This window comes from Osmia lignaria, chromosome 14 (assembly GCF_051020975.1).
Source record: "Osmia lignaria lignaria isolate PbOS001 chromosome 14, iyOsmLign1, whole genome shotgun sequence".
Taxonomy (NCBI): Eukaryota; Metazoa; Arthropoda; class Insecta; order Hymenoptera; family Megachilidae; genus Osmia; species Osmia lignaria.
The window spans coordinates 2,347,582-2,371,692 of NC_135045.1; the positions used below are offsets into that span (position 1 = coordinate 2,347,582).

Sequence of the window (24,111 nt, forward strand, 5' to 3'; positions counted from 1 at the left end):
AAAGGGGGATATGGATGCAACGCTCGAGCGGGGTCGATGCACTCGGCCTGTTGCATCGAGAATCGTTGGTTGGGCCTGTAATTGGCCTCGGGTCGGTTCGTAGCGCAGGATCTTCAACGACGGGATCTCAAGGTCAGCTGGGTGTCGGAGAAAGGTCGTGGGTCAACGATCTTCACGCTTTCCCAGACGAGAGCTACGCGCGTGGACGGGTCTACGTTTTCTTCGTAGGCTGGTGACCTCTCTTCGCCTCGCGACGACGGGGGTGGTTTCGTCGACTCCTAAGGGGTGGATGAACGATGTGCCATTGACTCGCGTGGGTCGATGAGAATTTGGTTGAACGTGTCCTCATTGACGTCCCATTTACGTGTTCGCCATTGAAACGATCGTTCCTTTTCTCCCATGTACGAACATCCATTATAGGAATACCTTAATATCGCTTCGCTTTTTGTTAGGAAAATTTCAATATTCGAATATCTCGAGTGTATAAAAAAAAGGGAAAATAATGGTGGAATTTCATTATCGATCAACAACAATGCAAGGTAGCAAATTGAATTAGATACGGCTATTTTCGGTGTGCAGTAAACATGTTAAGCACTACGATAATTGCTACGTTGTTTGATCGCGTTTGCATGTACGTGATGGCGCTTTTGATGTGAGGGGCTGTAGCGAATAGAAGGGGATGTTTCTGATTGGTAGGGTGGGAAGAGGTTTCCAATTGAATTGAATGCTTTCCACGATTGAACGTTTAAAATTTACTTCAAATAAATGTTTAATTTTATTCGCTATAATGATAATAATAGGAGGATTTCTCTTAAGTGAATATTGGAAATTTTTGCATGCTTCTAATATATTTCGTCACAGATTAATCGAAAAGCTTGAAAACATTTTCGGAAGCGATATTACGGTTAACCAACTCGCTTCGAGACGCTTATTGATGCTTGCGGCTGTCCGATCGCGACTCTTCGGAGAAAACCGGCTGTTGGCAAACGAGCAACCTCTAATTTTTAGCTGGCTCGATTTCTTTCTTCCTGCTAGTCGTTCCACCGACGGTCCGTTCAATTTTTGCTCCTTTTTCCGCCGCTTCTGGAACCCCTGTGGCGGTGGCGCGTTTACCTCGTGCAACGATCCTTTTGCTCGTTTCGATGTTTCGACATGGCGAGAATTCGTGGCCGCGGGAATCCGATATAAAAATAATTCATCGGCTGATTTTATTTATCGACCGTCGTTGAATTCTGCCTTCCCGATTTTTCGTCCGAAAGTAATTCTCGACCATCGTGATTGCTGATTTCCAACACGAATCGAACGCAAAAAGAGAGACACTTTTATCGATGTCGATGATAAATGTGCTCTTACAAAAGTTAATAGGAGAGAATCGTAAGAGAATGTGGTGTTGTAATTTTAATATTTATATGAAAACGATTAAGAATTCCTATCGAATCCGGAAGTAGGAGAACGTCCGTCAACGGTTGTTCTAGCGTTAAACGATTGCCATTGAAAATTCCTGGTCGCTAGTTGACTGCTGTAGGTCGCGATGACTCGGTGACGTTAAAAATAGTCAGCGAGAACGATGCCACGGCTATTATTAAGCTCTGATCGATGCCGAGGCAGTCGTGGCGAGTTATTTCAGAGCGGTCGCCGCGGGTAACGAGAAGAAAATCGCCCGCGACGAACGAGGGACGCGCAACCGTTTTCTCTTGAACGGGAAAAATGACGGAAATCCGTCCTTGACGAACAGAATTCTCATCCAACAGAAATCATACAGAATCGATACACTGAAAATTGAAGAAAATTAAGAACGAACGATCGGAGATGTCTTTCGTTTTTCCGATCGATCGATTGAAAAAGCAGGGTCCGATCGTAGTCGCGAGCGCGCAGGGGCCATTCGTTTCGATCAGAAGGAACGGTCGGGGTTGGCGCAAGGGGGTGGTTGGATCGGCAGTTTTAATTCTCGCCGATCGAGCAAAGTGGCGGTGATTTATCGTAAAAGCGTGCTTACCACGTATAGAAGAGAGAGGAGAAAAAGTGCTCTGCGAGTTGCTGTTTCGACGCGTATTCATAGGTATCCGCGTGTGCGAGGCAGCAGCACGTCGCTGAACACACGCTCGTATATTACCACGGTGGCTCGATTTCCTGGCTAAATATGGTCCCGATAAATCCCGTGGCCGGTTTATCGGGTCCCGTTTCATTGTGTCCCGTGGCCTCTCCAACGCGAAGCCCACCTTCGACCCCTCTCTCTTTCTCTCTCTCACTCTCTTTGTGGCTGCAAATACTATGAACGAGATATGCCACCCGGTAAATAAGCCCACCGATACCGTGTCGCTATTATCTATTATAGGATACCAGCCGAAATAGACCGAACTTTATTCCTTCTCCGGAGAGAATAACTTTAAACTAGATTACTCCGAACCGGATTTATCGACGCTTTCGTTCGGGGTTGAATAAAGTTCGACGCTCTCGGATTTTCCACGATATTTTTCGACGACAAATCGTCGCCGTCCGGTGCCTTCCCTCCTCTCGTACGATTGGTGTTCCTATGCTTATCAATATCAGTTCGATTGCTATTGAATGCGGTTAGACAATTTTCGATTCCCTTTTCTGGATAGACACGTGCATATGAATTTGTTTTGCTTTACTGCAGCTGATAACGCGAAGGAAGTTGTGTTTGAAATGTATTATTTATTCTGTTGCATGACTAATCTACCTGATAAGACCGAGCTGTTGTGACAAAAATAAGTCGCTCGTTCAGATTTCGATCCATTGTCCGCGTACAATTGATTGTAAATCTGAAGAGGTCTTTAGTCATTTCTATTTTCATTTCCTTGTGGTGCAATATTTTACAGGAATCTTGCTTAGTCATCTTGTAACCAGAAATTCAAAACTATCCTCTTTTATAATAATTCATATTATTAGAGAGGTGTTTCTTTTTCTATTTCGAGTCATAAAATACCTCTTTCTACGGGTAGGTCTAACAAGTATCGACGCCCTTATCGTTTCTTTTATCTCTCGAGGGGTCGTCGACTGCCGTCTCTGAAATTCTTGGAACGGTCGTCATAAATTTTGGATTTCTCACGAGAAGATCGTTGACTGCTACCTTTCGAATTCAAGGAACCGATATTTCGTGTATTCTCAACGGATGATTCAGTCGTTCACGGAAGCTTTGCCGAAAAATTGTTGAACCGTTTCGCGGTAAATACAGAAACGGGGGTACCGTGAGAACGCGATCGCAATGAAAAGTATCTAGTCGTGTAAAAAGATCGTCCGTAGTAGCGGCTTCGTATTTACATCGGTGCACGATTTCCTGGCACAGCACCGAGAACGATAAATCTCGTCGACCTGTTTATCGGCCTCGTTCCATTGTGCCTGGTGGCGAAGGCTGCGTACCGAGGGCCGCGAACCATCCTGTGGCGTAAAGTGTTTGCGTGCACCGCGTACACGCCAGCACCAACGTGGCAAATAAGCCTGCTGATACGTTCCGGCATTATCTGCCACACCCGTTATCCAACATTATCGTTTGTCCGACCTAACGATCCGCGTGCATGCGTTTATCGAGTCGGCTATTTTCGAGGGATAGCCGATGTCAGCCTCGCAAATGCGTTCGCCTTCGCTTTCGCCCTGCAGCTTTTTATTACACGCGCAAAGTACGTTTGAAAAATTTCCAGACTTCGAATCCGCGATTGTTTATAATTATTTATTATTTGAATCGCGTCCAACTTTTTAAACACACCCCGTATATAGATGCATCGGACGGGATACTTTACGAGCGCAAATAACGGGTGCCAGTGTATCGATGAAGAGAAAGGTCGAAGAATAATCTGTGGCCGATTAAAGGCGTTCCTCGTGAAACGATCGCGAACTGGAAGCGTTTGAACCGGTTACAATGCAGTTCGCGGATAGTTAAAACTAACTAGAGATTCCCCGGTGCATCTGACTCTGTCGCGCATAGTTCACCGTATTGGCTGACTTCCAGTTCTTCCGAGTCCCCGGATTCAATATCACGAACAGAAGGGGGATGTTTTTGCGGGGGACAGAGGCGACGGGACAGGACGCGAATCGATTCGGGAACGATGTCGCAAAGTTTGATGTTTCGATGCCCCGATCGATGGAAAATTTCTATCATCTGTTTCTGGCGTGCTTCCGAATAGGAAATCGTTCGATGCTCGGTTTTCGTAGATTACTTTCAAACTAATAAACATTGAATATCCAGCGGATATTCTTTATATTTGTTCGAATATTATATTAATTTCGTGGGTTTTAAATTGCAAATCGAAGTATCGAAGAAATTTTCTCGCCGATTTAACGGAGCTAATTGGTCGCGACCCGGTGCAAAAACGGTGGAAAAGCGATCGACTCAATTAAGAAGCAGAGAAGAAGCAACGAGATTTATCGTTGTCAGCGTATCCGTAATGATCGTCGCGATCAGCGAGAAAAGGCTGCATCCACAGATTGCCTTTAATTCGAGCACGCCTTAATGTTCTTTCGAGGCTGGTGGTCGCGCGAGGCGCAAGAAGGGTCCGGTTCGAAGAAGCCCGATCTCTCCAACTCGGAGAACCCTATCGCGCTTAATTATTTTCCAATGGTGGCTGCTCGTTTAATCGGATCTCGACTAATCGTCCGCTCGTTCTTCTTGTCGCCGCTTCTGTTCTTCGTTACGGTGTAACACCCATCGCTAGTGACGAGCTGTTCACGATCGAGAGAGAACAATTGTTCGTTCGCTCGTGAGTGCCCATTCAGGAATCCCGATCGATCCGTTCGAAAAGGAAGCGGAATAGGAATTGCCGGTTCTCTCTTTCTCGTTCGACGAAGATTAACACGTGATTCTAAATTTCATTATCAAACCATTTGATCGCATCAACGATAAGATCGTATCTTTCATTTCTCGTATCAAGTCGTTGAAATATCCTCGCATCGAAACAGCTGGCTCTGAAATAACACGGATGAACGCCAACTGTGCACAGATTTCTCTCAACTTGTCGGCAACTTATCGTTCCTCGAAGTTGCCGAAGAAAAGCCGTCTCTGCTGGTCGGCGAGGGCGGATACGGGGAGGAGAAAGAAGACGTACGAAAGCAGCGCGTAAAGGTACGAGAACCGAGTAAATCTTGGCGAGGGACGAGCGGCTAATTATCTCTCGCCGAAGCTTATGAATTTTAATGTCGTCAATTTCTAACTCGATAACCCCGGCCCGTCGCGCAATTAATTGGAACGATACGTTACCTTCGTCGCTGGGACAAGCTCTTTCTGCAACCCTTTCTCTGTTCAACCCCGACGCGACGCGGAGGAGAGTTAAAAACCGAACGTTCGCAGAGGGAAAGAGAGAGGAACGAGGCAAAGTTACTAACGACGGCTTTTGTGAGCCAGACTCGCTTGTGCCAGGGGGGATGCAAGGATTAAACGACACCCCCGGAACGTTTGTCATCCCTCTCGCGCACGCATCTCCACCCTCGTATCTTGTGCAAACGGATCTGGATTTTATCCACGATCCTTTACTGCCATCGCGAATTTCACCTCGTTTCTTCTTCCATCGAATCATTTTCAATTGCAGTTTATTTCCAATTTTTTTTTTCTGGAAAACCGTGAGACATTTAATGTTGCGATGTTAAAATACTTTAAACTAAATCAAAGATAAATAGGTGCACTTTTACTGCGCAAGCTTTTCATGGTTATTTCCAATTCTGGCACGAACCGACCATTACGTGCACGGTAAATTATTCCGGAGCAACTGGTTAAACGAAACAGCTGTTAAAAGTTGAATTTCAATGGGCTTCATATATTTTATTTTTTTAAATTGCACACGATGCACTTTCTACATAGATAAAGGGATGGTAAATTATCACTCCAGCATCGGAATCAACGCGAACTCGATTTTATAGACCGTAATCGATATCCCCAGCTTATGTATCATACTCTTTCGCGCTACACTCTTGCCTCGATCTATTCGAGTACAAACTTTCGTCGTAAAATTTTATCGACCGGTACTTCGAACCCCGTTCGCCGCTACTCTCGTTCAATTTTTGTGGAAAATTCACGGGACAGGAAGCCGGCGACGTCGATGAATATTCCGGGCAGCATGCTGGTGAACCGGAAAGGCGGTTCGAAGATCGCAAGGTCGGTCAGTGCACTCGAGACCGACCGATCGGTTGGCTGGAATTGTGTAGACAAACGATTTCTATCGTAAAACTTCATCTCATTCGCGTATCCAAGAAATCTTTGACTCGACAGATTAAGATTTAATTTGTGGAACGACGCTTCTCAAAATCCATCTCTTTAATTACACCAATTTCTTCGTTTCGAGTATTAAATTTACTCGACAATCTCTGCGGTTTAATTAAATAAAGTAGCCGAGATGTTTAAAAAAAGTGTAATTAAAACCGGCTGGCTAAGCGATGGTACTCGAGGATCCAGCGAAACAATTCGACCGAACATCGATCAAAGCTCTGTCAACACGATACTACTCCGAACGACGATTCTTCGAGGAAAGAAGCCGGGAAAGGGTTGGCTTGTCTGGAGAGGGGTAAACCCCGTGTTCCGTGGAAAAGAAGGGAAAACGTCGACTTGTTCCAACCTCATCTTCCGAGCGTTTCGCTTCGAAACGAGTAACCTGCTTTACGACGATCCTCCAGACACCGAGGCTAAGAACGAAATCTGCCAGAGAACGGCCGAGAAAATTTTGCACCACCTTTCCTTCCACCCTCTCTTCTTTCAACTGTTCTCTCTTCTTTCGCCTCTTCCTCCTTTACGATCCACCGTTTGCCGCCGTTTCTCTCCTTTTCGTTCTCGTCGGGGGCTTCCTTTGAATTTCATTGCATGATCTGCCGTCGTCGTCGTGCTGGTGCACGAAAACGAGCCCGGGGCGTCTGGCTTGGCGACATTCTTCTGAAGTTTCAGGACGTATTTCCAGCGTCTACGCTGAATTGAATATCTGTTTGAACGGTTACAGACGAGTCGCGATGCTTTTCCAAGGTTCTACTGTATAAGGAACGATCCGAGGAAAGTGTCGAAGAGTTTGCGGGTATCCAATATACTCGGAAGAACAGAAAATTGTTGGAAGGAAAATATTTTGATTCCTCGGGTTGTTGAACTGACGTTCCAAACTAGGATCTTTCAGTTATTTTACATGCAATATCGATACGTCTTCTGGTCTTTCAGAAAATTTGAAAAATAAAAATCGTATAATTTTCGTTGCAATTTTGCCTTTTCAGAAGGTTAATTAGAGTGGACGAGAGACAAGGCGCGAACACGGGCTCTATCGGAAACGATTTTATGGTGATTTTTACGCGGACCACCGTCTGAAATACGAACGAGCTGAATCCTAATTACCATTGAGCAATAACGCGGTCATTTGGCGAGCGTTCTTTTACGAGCTCACCGACCGATGTTGCCTGCATGCATATCAGCGTCGTTATCTTTCCTCTATTCTGACAGCAAGCGAAATACACACTAATACACCGACACATTTTCGTGACCGGTCTCTCTCGTTACCAGACAACTCAGTCCCGTTGCCAAATTACGTTTCACCGTTTTCGTATCGCGAATTTACCTGCCGTCCTGTAGCCACGAAGCGGAGTATCGTTAATCGTTTGAATTCGTCGCGCTTAATTGCCGTCTATTATCGTGGTAATGGTTGCAAAGCGAGCCTCTTTATCCGTGTTTCTCTCCCGGAATCATCTGTTTACAAGGGAACAAAACCGATGGCTATATCGCGCCTTTCTGTTTTCTCTCATCGTTTCTTCTTTCAATTCGTAGCTCGCTTTCAGACGACGTTTCGCGTTCGTTTCGTTGACTCGCAAAGAGACGTAACGAGCAGGCCTGGCTAATGGGCAAACACTACTTTTTATTTTACATCGCCGCGATTCCTTTTTCTTTTTCTTTCTACTCTCTGTTTTCGCGTTTTCATCTGCTCGTCGTATCGTGACTCGCGTAAACACATTAACGTTTATTAATGCTTTCGCAACGAATCGATGACGCGCTACCGCGTCTTCCTCGTTGGCGAACTGCATCTTGCACTTTTGAAATTTCAACATCTCGCGAATTTTTTTTTCTATCAATTGCGAGACGAAGGACCGCGAGTTGTATACGATGTTGTTGAATCGCGTGTTTTTGGCAGCTGAAACTTTGCGCCTTTGACGCGGTAACGCGTTCCCTGGCAGTTGATGTTGAAAGCCTTTAACGAGGTATTATCTCTATAGTTGTATAGGACATATTGTAAAGGACGCGGTCTGACGCGAAGGATATTCATCATAAATATCCTTGGTATATCAAGGATAACAATCGGTCTTTTTTATACCTTCCTTTTTCATGCTCGATCGTCGGCTATACGAACTGGCAGAAGCTGTTGCCGTCGTTTATTTTGTTCCAAAACCAATTAACCTTTCGCCGACCAGGCCTTTTAGCGCATGAAAGTCTGCTTCGATAAAAGGTTTAATAAAAAAGCATTTATTTGTTAACTGTTTTGTGTTAAAAAGAATCCCGAATCTGTGGATGATGTGTATACGTATCATTTATCTATGACTTAATAGATCAAATTTAGATAAAGCAAAATTATAAAATTATAAAATGTACTGATTGCTTTTCGCTCCATTAACAATACCGATATTCAACTGTTTCCTGATAAAATATATGAACAATGTGGAAAATTGAAACGTGATACTTTTTGGATATTCCACTGGAATATGTTGTTTGTAATGTCAGAAAAATTGAATCAATGAATTGCTGGTTATTATTATTCAATCGCGTATTGCAATGGTTATTGCAGTTGTGTTAACCTTTGCTGGTCGAAGATCGAAGTATCCATAACAGTGCGTTTCCATATGCAACTCGAACGATAATTAAATTCATTGTTTATGAAGGTTTAATAAACGCAAATAAATCACGGTAACGCTCTCGTAAAGAATATAATATCCATCGATACTTTGATTAATTGAGGCAACATAATTTCATCCAAACCAATATTATTTTCCCAAAGGGGAACCGATGTTCTCAAAGGTAGACATCGATTAATTAGTAAATTTATATCCATGTTAATTAACCCGTAACGTGCCATTGAGCATCCTTCGTCACGTTAAATTAATTAATGACCCTCTAAAATCTGATAATGTCGTTCGATCGTATTATCGCGTTATCGAATGTGATTCGCTTGTAATTATTGTCGGTCTTTAAAATAATTATACAGATTATGTTAGAATCTTCCTTCACCGAACTATCCATCCACACGGAGCGTCCAATTTACAAATAGTTGATCTTCTCGCGGCGAAATCGAATCGACCGGATTCATGCATCGAAGGAATCGATCTATTAAAGAACCGTGGATCGAAACGGGGAAAAACTGGCAGATACGATCGAACGGTACGAGATTTTATCCGCGATATGATCTGCAACAATGGTTACGCGTTCAATAATACCATTCCCACGCGTGATTGTTCGTGGGAGAATTGTTATTAATAGGTTGCTTTCTCTTTCTGTTACAGGTAAATTCAGCAAGGATTATGAATTGATTTTTGCCAATCGGTCCTGAATTATTCTGGGTAACGTACAAATTATTGTTAATAACAGAAAGTAGACTTTACCTGTAAAATTCAACGAGTACTTGTTTCTTTGGATCATTGTCCATTCCCGATACCTAACCTAAGCTGACCTAGCCTAGTCCACCCTAATCTAACAAACCGATACAGCAGAAAACTAAACGAAACGCGCGTGACGCTGATTGCTCGAACTAATCGTCGGAAATTATTTATACCGATCGTCGCGAAAGAAAGTTTCCCGTCGAAAAAGAAGGACGACGAAGAGCGGCAGGCTGGGAAACGGGAGGAAGCCAGGGCGAAGAAGGAAACGACGTCGGCAAGATTAAACCGAGTGCAAATATTTAATTAAATCCGTGGAGCGCGCACGCCTAGCGGCGCCAGTTTACAGCCACCGTTTGTAATTTCTTCGCGAGGCTCACGGTGAAAGTGGATGCGCCTCGATGCAGACGGCGTCTTTGCTTTCGAATTGATCGAGAGTGCGTAAGAAAGTGTCGCTTTTGTATCGGTCCTTCTTTTGTCGCTTTCCATCCAATTACCTCTTCTCGTTCCCGTCGAATTCAAACGGTTCCTTTTTTCGCAAACGAAAAACCTTTCTCCGACCGTGAAGAAACTAACTGCTGACCGTGCACCTTTGAAATTTTTTATCTTGCACCCGAAAGATAAACGATTGCTTGATTCGCGTAAAACGCGCGAGAATCTTTGAAATTGTCCTGCCACCTTCAGCCGCCTTTCGCCAGACAATGGTCCAGGCAGTGGAAAACTTTCCGAACGAATCGCGACGCTTCAAACTGCAACCTGCTGCAACTTTTTTCCGTGATCCGTGAAAGAAATCGTCGCTTTTAAATCACCCCGTCGCGTGGACGATGCCGGGTCACGCAATTTGAAAGTTAGATTGCTTAAAGCACCGTTTGACCGTTCGTCGAAAGAAGTTTCCGACCCGACGCGATCAATGCCGTGCGAATCGTTGCAATTCCGATCGATAGAAGTTTAACTGCGAAAAGCGTACAACCTTCTAAAGAAGTCTTGTACTCATGGAATCGATCAAGAAAAAAGTTGTCGCAGAAGAAATCTTTCGTACTCGAGGAGAAAGTACAATAACATCCGACAGGTGTGTCAACGCGTTTATTTGCAAAAAAGAAATCATAGAAAGGAAAATTCTTCGGAATCTTGCAATATTTTCCAATTCAATTTGAAAAAATTGCTTACGATTTTGGATACAAGCCAGATCTATTGTCAATCGACGTTGCCTTTTATATCGTTAGATTAGATCGATCAACTCCCGGCACGTAGCGCAGCGGAGAGGAACGGTTTCTCGGTAATCCTTGCTAGGATTCTAATATCCATTAGTCCACTTGACATCCGGCTAATCCATCTCACGCTCGTTTTCTCGATTTGCATAGCTTCCTGGCTTTCTTCCACGTCGCAGCTCGTTTGTCTGCCCGCGAGAAAAGTGTGGCCCGCTCGTATATCACGGCTCGATAATTTTCTAACGCTTTAAAATCGTGCGTACCCCGCGATAACCGATAGAAATCGGATTTCACAAGGTATGAGCATCATAATTTCACTGATTCGAAATAAGATATCTGAAATCCGTCATTTGGACGGGTTCGATTGTTGAAGTGTTTAAACGCGTTACGTGATCGACTACTCGATAATTAGAAAGCGATGTTTTCTACGAATCAACGAGGATAGTTAAACGATCGTTGCATAATTATTACGTTTGGCTTGTTGCTATATTTGGTAGAAGGCGATTCGTTATTGAGATACTTCCTCGTTCCAAGGTACTTAAGCATCGATGTATGTCAAAGATATGCCTTAAAAATAGACGCAAGATGTTTTATCGTTTAGATAAAAGAATAGCATCGAAATCTGTGTCACGCAAAGACGATGTTGAATAGAAAGGATTTATGAATAGCCCGGGAAATGATGGACGACCATACGCGAATAGAGTTCCAATTTCACCGGGAATTACGTGTAAGAGAAGTCGTGGGTAATAAATTGTCGAACACGAAACAACGATGTAAGCAACAAGGGATCCCCGATCGCGTGCGTCCGACGTTTTCTATTATTCCGTTGAAAATTTGTCTTGGGAGACGTTACGTAGCCGAATCCGGACAGGAAGGAGAAGACGAAGCCGGAGAAATCGTAGACGGTCGATGACTCCCCGCGGAACGCTCGAGGCAGTCATATTTGTCGGTGATTCGACCGATCGGATTCTCATCCCTCGCTCTCTGTTTCGAGCTGTTCGCCGCGATTCTGCTGCGAGTTTCGCGTACTCAGCATTCTCGATGAAAGCAGCCCGAACAGGAGGGTAAACGAAACTCTCGGGGTGCGAGACGAGACCGGAGGGTTCAAGAGAAATTCTGTAAAAGGGTCCTGGAAACGAGTAGCAGTCTGCTCGATTTCGTGTCGCTCGATCGACCAAAAAAATTCATCCCCCCACCAGTGTATTTCGTTACTTTTAATCTAATGAAATTCATCAAGGGTAGGTTTCTTATATTTTACAATAATGAAATTTCTACTCGTTCTCTTCGAGTTTCCTCGAAACGAAGGAACGCGACGCGGTTCCTTGTAACGCAGCACGATCCGTCGAAACGACGGACGGAATTGGAAACACGACTTTAGCACCTATTAGTCAGCGGTTTTCCGTGGAAAGCGGAAAACAGCATGACTGGGTATCCAGGCGGCGGAGCTAGCTGATGCATAAGGTAAAACAACGAGCGCAACAGGGCAAGAGACTCGCACCGTTGTTAAATGGCCGAGGCATTGTTTTCCCTCGGCCTTGAATCTAATTATTCCAGTGAAAACAGCTTTTGCACTGTCGCGATATATCTGCTCTTCCGTGCACGTCGTTTCTGCGTATTCCCGTGGCAATTTCTGTCGATTCGACGGAAATTGAACGATCGAATGTACCTAGAGGATATTGGAAATCGTCGAGATTTTTGTGAACTGTGTTTCTGGATTCGCGATGGGGATAGCGAAAAATCCATATAGGAATTCGTGGAACTTCAATTTGTAAATTGCTGTGGTACGATATTTTTCAGAATTCAAAGTGAAACCCTCAGGATTTCAAAAATTTGGAAAATCTTTAACTCTTAAATTTTCTTTTTCATCGCTTTTTATTATCCCAAAGTTCTGTGTTCGATGCACATTGTACACATCACCGTACGGAGGGATTATTTATATGGTAATTCAAGTTTTACGTTTGCTCGAGTTTCCGATACGTGGCCTTAAAAAGCGACGATACGAAAACGCGTCGAACGTTGATGACACCAGTCGTTCTACGTACGATTTATGCGCGGTTCCGTCGTTTATGTTTTACGACAACTCGTGCTCGGTCAACTACGCGCCGTTGTAAACGAGCCCCTACAAGTCTCGCTACAATGAGTTCGCCCCTTTTCACGAGCAGCACATTTATCAAACGTTCCTCGAGAATCTTTCTTCGTGCCATGAACTCGGAACCTCGTTATTCCCTGTTTTTTTTTCTAACGTTCTTAAATTGAAAACGATCGTTCTCGCTTCGAATGCGATGAAGTTACTGACGTTTCCCAACATTTGCATGTTGAAGCCGCGAGAACGACGTTGCACGTTCATTTAGCGATTCATCAAAGTTCTATTCTTTTTCTAATAAATTCAGAGAATTCTATATCGCGATAGATAATCAGCTGGAAAATTTTATTTTATTTTTGCGAACCATGGATCACAATGTTAAAGTATTTCTATTTATTGGAAAAATTGATTAATTGCGAATTTAACACCGTTATTATCGATGAACCTTTTTCCGGGTTAATAAGAAACAAGAAGATCCTTGAACCATTTAAACAGGCAAGGTATTGCCAGCGCCGGGTCGCAGATAAATTGATAATAAATCCTGTTATTACTTAAGAGCCTTCCATTTTGCATACTCGATTCGTTCGGTCGGTTGCTCGCTGCTGACTACGCGAACCTCGTGAAGAGGAGAACGTCGTTATGGAGATCCAGGTCGGTCTCTCCCAAGAATAAGGGAAAATTTACGATTATTACGAGCGGACAAATAAACGCAATCACACGAAGAATTACGAAGGAAGCTTTCGCGAAATTTAGATCGATCCCAAGCGACGACGACGGTTCGACTGGTCGAGAGCTTTGGACCCCCGTCTTCTGTCATCCATCCTGCAGACGAGGAAAAACGTTTGTCCTCGCGGTCGTTGTCGTTGTCGTTCCCGCTGTAACGATTGATTCATGAATTTTTCATGAGGTCCGGGATTTACTTATTAAATACAGCAGCCTCGGCCCTTACGCTACGGTAATTCACCGACCGCTCTGTTGTATCTTCGATGCTCGAACAGCGATTTAAAATTGGTATTGCGTTTGAGAAAAATAGGATATTTATACCGATAGAAAATTTTGACGAAATTAGAATCTACAGTAAAAGTTTTCAAGTCTCTGTTTCGTCATATTTTAGCGAAAGAAGGGAAATAATTTTGACGGAAAATAAAAATATTCGAAGCGAAGGTGAGACACGTTCGTCGCTGCGACGTCCCCTACGGCACGGCGTCGTCGCGCTCCGTTTCGCCTGGTCGCGTCGCATTAAGTAAGCCCGTGGAAATATTTACTCGGTGCAGCGGACAACTGTAAAACCAAGAAGTTAGCGGAGTTAGGAGTTTTCGTTACGATATCATCCGCGCACGGTACGCGGAAGCGTCGAGTAATTTTAGCCCCCGCTGTTCCGCGAACGTTTCTATCCTGGCTGTCCAAGTTTTACACGCGGCAATGTTCCTCCATTCCGCTTTAATTCCATTTAGTCAACGTTTCCCTTCCTCCATTTCTCTCCGTTCTACTCGTCCGTCCCTTTTCACTCTCGCCTGTTACCCTCGTCTCGTCGCGGACACGAGCAGAAATCCGTCGACGTAGGAGGAGGAGGAGGTGGAAGAAGAAGCGACGGTGCACGGAAAATTTGCGAGTTTGACAAACCCCGCTCGTACGACCACCTGTACGTTCAAAACTTCATTCATTCGCTTACGCGACCCGTCCATTTACGGCTTGTTCTCTTCTGCTTTTACAACTTCTCCTCGTTCCCAGCACAACGCTGGAACACCTGATTAGAAACGAAGTTATAATTACGGTTGAACGACGATCGTGTTAACGGGGCTGAATTTAGGTTGAACATCGCGATGTATACGTCCGGTTATTTTGGTTGTTTAGAAGTTATCCTTCTACTGGCTGCAAATTGATGGATAAAGCTGGGACGAATGAGTTATTTAACACCTTCGTCATCAGCACTCGGTACTTTTCCTATTTCGACTTGGTTATTAGCGACTACACAATTATCACGAGGTTGCATCGTTAATTTTTTTTTTTCTATGCGGTGTTCGAAACTTCCTTCGAAAAGAAAAGGAATGAAAAGAATAGAGAGATATGGAAGGTAAAGAAGAGCGTCGATACCTGAAACGACACCGACAATCACATTTTTGACGTTTTAATTAACTATGTCAGAGGGGAATAAACGGCGGAGAGACTTCCGAGTGCAAAGAAAGGATTATTTCCTTCCTTTGTGCCTCGTTTCTCGGTTGGAACTTTTATAAAATTTCTGAGCGCACGAAATCCGACGAAAGGAGACACGAAGTGTGGTGGTCGAAAAAAAGGGAAATGAAAAGCGTGTAGAGCGTTTGGCGAACGTTAAGAAAGAGGCGAAAAAAGAAAGGAAAAGAAAAGAGAAAAGGCTGAATCTCTCTGTTTGTTGGCTGGTTTTATACGCGTAATCCTGTATGTATTCGGGCGGATTGTTGGAAATAGCGGGGAATCTGAGCGACGAGGGCAAATTAATCGCTGACTTCGTGGAACCTGGCGAATTTATATTCGACGATGGATGGAGTCCAGCAGTGTGCACGGCGAATCACAATGAATCAATTATATTATAAGGGATCGCACCACGATTCGCCATCCATCCTTCGTGGGGTGGCAATCCTCGCGGGTATAGCCTTGCGAAAATTCCAATTGCGATTTAACCCCGGCAATTTTGTCCAACGGGCACAAACAATATCACTTTCATAGCGTATTTTTCAAACAGAAATTCGTCGCTTTTATGATCCTTTAACTCGGCGAACATTTGACGAAAAGTGGCTTTGATTTAATTAAATTTCGGGAAATTATTGACGATTTAGCGTGTTGTCGCAGCTTTCGAAGAAGGACGAGTATAAAGGAAAATAACAGGACGGAATGGTGATTTATAATTAAAGTTGCGAATGCAAGAAATGGCAAAGATGTCAACGACGGGTATGCGATATTTCAACGCAAAGGCCAGGAACGGTCGAGACGATTGCACGTTCTCTAGCGAATCTGCGGGTAAGAAAGAAAAAGCAACGGGATCGACAAGCGGAATAAATGCAACAAGTAACGCGTAAAATGTTCCAGATAGAGGGAAACGATTTACGGTAAACTCGCGGCTGCCTGCGACAATTTATCAAGCTGACAGACCCGAGATAATCTCCGATGAACCTGTTACCCTACAAATTAAACTAAAAATGATTACGGTCCGTTCCCTATACTCTGTTATCGTGCGTCATAATCGCGAACAAGATTTGCCGAAGATCGCTTCTTCTCAATTCTCGATAAATTAACTATTTCAATTTCGTTCATTTATTTATCATTTCTTCTAACACAGAGGGTGTCGGATGACTGCAACCATATTTATAAGAAAAATGACTCGAATCAATCTTAACAATGAAAAGGGAAGAACATCGGGTATTCTAAATCCAAACACTTTAGTCGTCAATTTGAAATCCCCTTTCTTCCCAGCTGACGCAATTACCAAAATCAATTTTTCTTGTCGCCCCAAGTCACCCCGTTTAACGAGATGATTCATCGATGTTAAATCCAAAAGTTTCCGTGGACAATGGAGGACGTTTCGTTCGCGTTGTCTCTCGAACAAACGGGTGGACGTTTGAATTTTGATCCCCGTGAAATATCCTGTAAGAGGCAGGATTTTTCCATCCAGGTAAAAATAACATCGCTTTCACCGTGATACGAATAACTCAGCTCGCGTGGGCGACGACACTGCGCTTGGAATTTATCCGCGCGTATACAGTCTCGATGGTTGGCCTAGTTCGCCTAGCGATCTTTGAAATCAGCCACACATGAAATCACGGGAAAAACAAGCCGAGCCGATTGCAAATCTCAAAGATAAAGAAGTTTCTTCTCGGCGACGTTGAAACGGTCGAGGCTCCTTCTTGCCTTCCAGCGGAAGAATGTTCAACTCTTTGAAACGGGTCAAGGTCGAGAAGCACTTCTTTACCGGATCTCTTACAAGTTTTGCCTGATTCGCGAAACGAAGGGCCTCCTTTTTCCCTTAAGAGGATTTTACGTAAAACGGGAGAAAGCATCTTTTACTCGCTATCCAATTCGCGATGGTTCGTAGAATTTTCAAGTATTGATCGAAATAGAAATTTTGCAATTTTTAATATAATAACCGAGTGGATTATTCGTTTGTTAAAATAAAAACAAACGTTGAATATTTCGAAAAACCATGGGCAAAGGTGGAAAATAACGAAGGACGTTTGCGAGCCAGCGCTCGAATTAACAGCTTAAAAGGGTGCAGCGTTTCGCGAATTGCAGCACGGCCGATCTATCGAATAATAAAGCATCGCGACGCTACGTACCAGGCTGGCAGCGTGGAAATTCTCGTTTTCATCGTTGCGCAATTGGGTTGGAAAGGGTTTACATGCAATTTGCCGGATGGCGTGGAAGCACGTGCGGCAACGGTTTTAAACGGCGAACAAACGCGAAAGCGGTCCGCGTAAAACTCTCTTTTATGGAGGTCATACTGTTCGCGTGCATGCACACGCGGCCGTATAAGGAGCTTTTTCGCCAAGAGCTTTGTGAGCCGGTCGAATCAAACAGCAACACGCTGCACGCTTTTTTTGACGCAGGGGGCTTTTAATTACGTACGAACTACGCTGCAGTTTGCTTTCGCGATCCCTTTTTTTCATCTGCTACCCCTACTCTCTCTCTCTCTTTTTTTTGTTACATATATCGCATTGTTCTTTTTTTTTTCTGAAGCTATTTCACTGAGGATGGAATAAAAGCCGACCTCTTTTGTCAGAGTCGTTGGAAATCTTTCTCTCTGAATCGCTTCGAATATTAAAATGCATTTATTTTCATGGCAAATGCCACTCGATATTAATTTTCCCAAGAAACTAGGGAATACTTTTCTATTAAAATTTTTACGAGTGACTACAACCAGATTTAGAATACCAGAAATGCTCGGTAGGTATAGCGATAAAAGGGTTAAGTAGTGTAAAATTTTCACAAGTGACTATAACCACCTGTAGAATATAAGAAACGCTCAAGTTACTACAGTCACGGTTTAGTATGCAACAGTCGCTCGACTTTCGAAAGAAATGTTTGAAAGATTGAATGAGAGCTTTGGTTAAAGACTATCGAGATGAACACTTATTCGAAGCGACAAGGGTGTGATTCAAAGACCCAGTTATTAAACTGTGTCAATGCTGCATTCTTGCAAGGCTGAATGAAGTACCTGTTCTTTGAAAATTTTCTGATTTTCTTACAATTTTACCTTGAGATGCATGTGCAATTATATTTGAACTTTGAAATCTTTTGAGATAAAAAGTCGTAAAGGGTGTGCTCTGACGCGTTCAAATTCACACCTCGACGAATGTGTATCTAACCCTAACGTTGACCTACTCGTTCGACCATCCCGATTACACGGATTGATCTCTTCAAGTTCACCCTTCTATGATTGTTCACCATCTTAACCGGGAAGCTGCAAGCTTCCGTAGCGAGGGTGGTAATCCTGTTAGGGAAACTTTGCTCGTTTCGTTCGGCACGATTTACGAAATCACAGCGGTGTGAAATGTTCGAGCAGCTTAAAATATTGCAGTCTTGCAACATTATTGGCTGGTTTGACTAGCTTAAGGGCGTACTACAAATGTTTCTATGTATTATCGAACTAAACTTGGCACAATATTAACTCTAACTCTGATTTTAACTCAATTTCGAACTGTACTTGCTCAAACACTGTTTCATTAGATTTTCGAAGCTGTTATTTCTCTGTGATCGAAATTTCGTACATATGCACCTCTGCAATTCATTTTCGTCTAAGATTGAAAACTATTTCATATTTGAAATAGGTATTGAATCTCTCCCTCAAACGGAGATGTAGATAAATATCGAAGATTTAAGGGATCGAATTTCTTATTCTTTAAATTTGTTCTTCAGCACCCCCGGAGTTACGACATGTTCCCATTAATAAAATATCCGAAAACCGAGAGAAATTTCGATTTCCTTACGGCTCGACTGGATAAATCTTTTGGCAAGTTTCCACTTGTAAATTCTCTGAAATCTTTCTTTCCTCTTTCCTTCCCCCTTCCTAAATTTCAATTTATGTATCTAACATTTCAAATTCTTCTTATTATTTAACGAAACTTTTCAAAGCTCCGTCTAAAGATATCTACAAGTCAAAATCTGACTGTCAACGACACCCGCCCACATAGAACGTCACGCGAAACCGAATTTTCCACCAACTTCTGTTTGCTTTCTCGAACTTCGAATCCGATGCATTGTTTGCCCGTACTCTCGGCTATGCACTTCCAACTTTGATCAAGTAATCCATTTAAGCGATTCTTGTTTCCACGTTGCCGCCTACGCATCGATTCCCATGATCATGTCCATTGATAGAGCTTCCTACGCGTACGCGTGAATTACCAGATTTAATCCGACCAGCTTATCAAAGAAACAGCAATTTAATCCACGAACTCTTGGCTTCCATTTTCCAAATTTTAGATCATCTTCCAGTAGGACGAAAGATTTCGGACAATCGCTGGTAGCGAAAGTGTTGAGGTTCTTTCGTTTCTGAGTCATTTGTCTAAGGTGCTAACGATCGTAATGAATGCGCGCAACGATCACCTGTCGTCACAATGCTACCTGTTCATTCGCGATCTCAATTTACTCAGGAGTTTCGTTCTCGAAACTGCACAACTTCCCAGAGACCCGTGGTTCGCTTTGATCATCGGCTTTTTCTCTGCCGTTTGGCTTCGCCGACCTTATTCCAAGCTGTTTGCCGCTTGAACGGTCGCACGATATCTATCTGCTCGCTTGCACCTCTTATTTTTACTGCCCCCCGGGGGAAATTGTTTACAACCCGACCGGTATGATGAAATATCGCCGTTGTCGTGTCTATGAAAGTTGTTACGAGAATGCACAAGCGTTACGAAACATCGACGAACGAGTTAATGGACAGAGCCGGTGATCTTGAATAATGATCGCGTGCTCCTTTGGAGTTAAAGACACGGGCTCGACAGTATGTAGGTGACTATTTTTGATAGCGGGTAATTTTCAGTATAATATTCACAGATTACAGTATCGTGATCAGGAAATACAGTTGTTAACAAAGTTCGATGCATGAATTGACATTGATCTATGAATCCTTGTTGATGCAATGCGATAATTTTGTTGAAATAATTTGACATTTGTATGATACTAATAATACAAGGTTGCAAATTGATAGCTTGAAATTTGAGAATTAATTAATCCTATTATTAATAATACAGAGTTTCGATGTGTCTATTTTCATCGGGGATTATAAACACGAATTGTAATAACATTTCAATGATTCGATCGATCAGTACTTTCGACGGTGGTTCCTTGGAAACGTTTTCGCAACAGATACAATTAGACAACTCGTCAAAGTTGATTAATCGTATTCTGTTTCTCGTTTGTTTCGGATGCCCGCAAGGCAAACGCAGTCGTCGTTACTCATTCTCCACTTCCATTCGCGTGAAATGTTTATCGATCATGCAACGATCTGTTTCGCATGCTAACTAACCGTGTAAACTTTCCAGTGTAACTGACAGTACCGTTACATTTCCTAAACACTTTAAATTGTGGTAAAAGGACAGTTGAACAAATACGCGTCGACTAAGGTAAATCGCGAACGTATCCGTCGAAGTTTCTATTGAAAAATTTGTGACACCGAGTAAATCAGAATACTGGAACGGAGGTTAAATTAAATCGGAAACAAACTGTGCTTTCCTTCCGTGTTTAACGTCGGTTTAAAAGCTTTAGTTACAGGCAATTATTTAGTAATAGGTTAATAATAGGTTGGTTCGCAAGGTACACGTGGCGGTAACGAAGAGGCAGAGGGTAAAGGATCGATTGAAAGGCTTACGTAGCAAAGCCATAGTAAAGCATGTCCGGAGAGTTTGAAAGTAGCAAATCGGCGAGAAAGCAACTTCCAAAAGTCAACACTTGTTTACAGCAAATGTTTGTTTGATAATCTCGTTTTGCTTCGAGATGGGAAACGTAAGGTACTCGGGAAGAAAAATAGATCCCAGGAGCGCAAACTAAAGTGTTTATCGAGAGATCCCAATAGGCGAATACGTAAGGTTTAAAATAACATACAACTTTATTTGCATACTTTTAAATTTATCGTTCTTTATTTCTGAGTATACAATCTGAATATTAAATTTATTATTTACATAGACTTTAAACGTATTGAAATCTTAGAAAACTGTATCTCTTCTTGCGATTGTTAAGCACGGTGTAAAAAATAGAGCCGTGCAATCGCAAGGAAACGGTTTCTGCTCGAAGCCGAAGACAGTTGGAGGATTAACATTTCGGCGAGGCGGGATGTTTCGGTGGAAAGGTTGGATCGACCGGTAGACAGGGAAAAGAGGGGATTTACCGGTCGATGGGAGGTGTGAGAGACAGTACGGTGCGAACGAGCGTGAAGTGGTAGAGGGTGTCGAGGGTGGGTAGGAGCTTGTTTGAGGTACGGATGCGTTTGTTGCGAGAACGGATGAGAGTGGATGCCAAGCCAAGGTGGAGTGGGTCAGTTTAGCTCTCCTCTCTCTCTTCCTCTCTTTACATCCATTCATGTATGGGTTTCTTCCCTGGTTTCCCCTCTTCCTCCTCTCCAGCCACACAGTTCAGCCCTTTTACACGGGGTATACACATGCAAAGCCTTGATCAACGCCCGCATTAGTTTTATTGCTCGCGACCGAGCGAAGGTTTAAACTACGAATAGTCTGAAAAAGCGTTGTTAGGATGATCAAAGATTCGAGGCTCCTTTGGACGAGCCACCACTGACTCTTCCTCCCTTTGACCAAGTCCGTCCGATGAAACGCTTTGATTGGTCAACTGCCAAACGAGCTCGATCGTTCTGATAACGATTTTGTTGCGGCACTCGCCGTGTACTATGCGAAATTTTTATTTATATCGGACACGGGACTCGTTAACGCGTTCGTTTGTATCTTCGAATTGGAGATTCGAGTTTCGATTTAGCGAATCAATCGGTTTTTCCAAATAATCCTCGTGTAAGAGTCAGGGAAACAGGATACGAGATTTTTTTCGCGCATTTTCGCGGCAGATACAGTCTTGCGTTCGGTCGGCGATAGCGGGACGCGAGTCAGGAAGCAATAAAAACGCGCATACCGATGGAAGGAGGAAAGTATTTCGGTTCGACTTTCCTCTTCATCGGATTCCGAGCGTGGTAGCCGAGGGAAAAAGTTGGCTCGAAGACGTATGTTCCTCGCGCCAGCGCGTCTACCAGCTCCGGATGAACCAGTTCTTGCCGCGTAGCAAGCACTTAAGCCGCGGCTTAACTGGGCTTAAAGCGTTGCTCGACTCGCTTTACTTCCGCCACGATCCGTTCCCTGACCGTTGCACTGCCGCGGCTTTTAATCGAGCCTCACCGGATTATCGAGACTCGCGATCGATCTTCTATCGACGGTAAAACTCTTTCTCTCTCTCTCGTCATTCGTATTTGGCAAAAAGAACCTCCATCATTCCGTGGATCCGTATCTTTCGAAATATTACGAAACTTGTACGCTCGTCAGCTTAGGAAACTGATTCGACCAGTTTTCACTCTTCCACTGATAAGTGTCTTTATCTTTTTTGAATTTCTTATAAATCACAACGTGTAAATTATGCACGGTGAATAATATATACATTTAAATAAAAATTCACGTTGTTACTCGTAGGTTACCATCATACATACGTACTTAACAACAAACTTCTGGATATCATCGACTTTGCTGTCTTCGAAAGTTCAAGTTTCCCAGCCTTCCTACGAAACGTTTCGACGTAATGAAACTTGCCTGTTTATCTTCCCCCTTCGATGCAGTGATTCCAGAAACAAAAAGATTCGACCTATCTTCGTTTTCGAGGGGTCGTGACTCTGGGAGTTCGAGACACCCCCAGGTGTACTTACCTCTGCATGCACAGCCCGTATGGCGATCCTGCCTCTCGTACCAGCACCTATTTTGCCACACCTTGCACTCACGACTGAAGACACAATTTTTAGTCTCTTTGATTTCTTTTTTTCTTTTTTTTTTTTTTGGAATTCAGCCCAAATCCGCACAAGAACGAATAATTATTAAATTAATTGTCTGACAAACTTGTATTTACTTCAGGTATCTTGATAAATAAATTATTTTTAAATAGCAACCGAGTTATTATTTAATTTACTTAATTTCTTTTTTGAGTTATTATTTAATTTACTCAATTTTCTTTCTCAGTTTTATTTAGATAATCTACTTAACTGCTTTTCTGAATTATTTACTTTTCAATGCAAGAAGTTTGACTTAGAGGGAGGTGAAAACTTAGTCAGTCTTAACGCGACCGCTGAACGGTGCGGATCTATCTGTCAAACATACTAACACCTTTCATTTATTTTTAGAGTTTATTTAATTTATTTAATTTATATTCTTAACTCAGTGAATAAGTTCACATGAGAGATTAGATTTATAATTTTATCCTCTTATAGGCCTCAGCCGACCATCCATTATTATTATTATTATTTTATTCCTCTTTATGGCCCCCTGGCGGGATCCACCCCTGTTTTAATATCTCTTTAACTCTTACATCCCTTGCTGCATTCCTACATCCCTGACATTCCAGCGTCCCTTACATCCCTGTATCTTTTACATCCCCATGTCCATCACATTCCTTACATTCCGTCATTCCTTTCATTCCGGTTTCTCTTACATCACAGCATTCCTTACATTCCTTCATCCCTTCCATTCCGGTATCTCTTACATCCCAGAATTCCTTACATTTCTTCATCCCTTTCATCCCGGTATCTCTTACATCCCAGCATTCCTTACATTCTTACATTCCTTCATCCCTTACATTCTTGCATCCCTATGTTTACCATAATAATTATACACATAATCATGGCTACGTCGAATCAGCGCCCTCTGGCGGCAAAAATGCGAACTAAATTTTCGATGTCGGATCAGCGCCCTCTGGTGGCGGGAAAAAGGAACTAAACCTTGCAACATTTTTGGCCCTCTGGCGGCAAAAATGTGAACTAAATTTTCGATGTCGAATCAGTGCCCTCTGGTGGCGGAAAAAGGAACTAAACCTTGCAACATTTTTAGCCCTCTAGCGACAAAAATGCGAACTAAATTTTCGATGTCGGATCAGCGCCCTCTGGTGGCGGAAAAAGGAACTAAAGCTTGCAACATTTTTGGCCCTCTGGCGGCAAAAATGCGAACTAAATTTTCGATGTCGGATCAGCGCCCTCTGGTGACGGAAAAAGGAACTAAACCTTGCAACATTTTTGGCCCTCTGGCGGCAAAAATGTGAACTAAATTT

At 43.1% G+C, this 24,111-nt stretch overlaps 1 protein-coding gene across 6 annotated transcripts in view; it reads left to right on the forward strand.

Annotated features, from left to right (window-relative positions):
- LOC117607239 (uncharacterized) overlaps positions 1 to 24,111 on the forward strand; it is a 174,488-nt gene that overhangs the window by 137,133 nt on the left and 13,244 nt on the right. The window contains exon 4 of one of the 6 annotated variants that reach the window (XM_034330687.2): positions 9,463 to 9,519. The exons of the other annotated variants lie outside the window; for them this stretch is intronic. The gene's annotated coding sequence lies outside the window, so the exon portion shown is untranslated. The remainder of the gene's footprint in view (positions 1 to 9,462; positions 9,520 to 24,111) is intronic. 6 annotated transcript variants of the gene reach the window in all.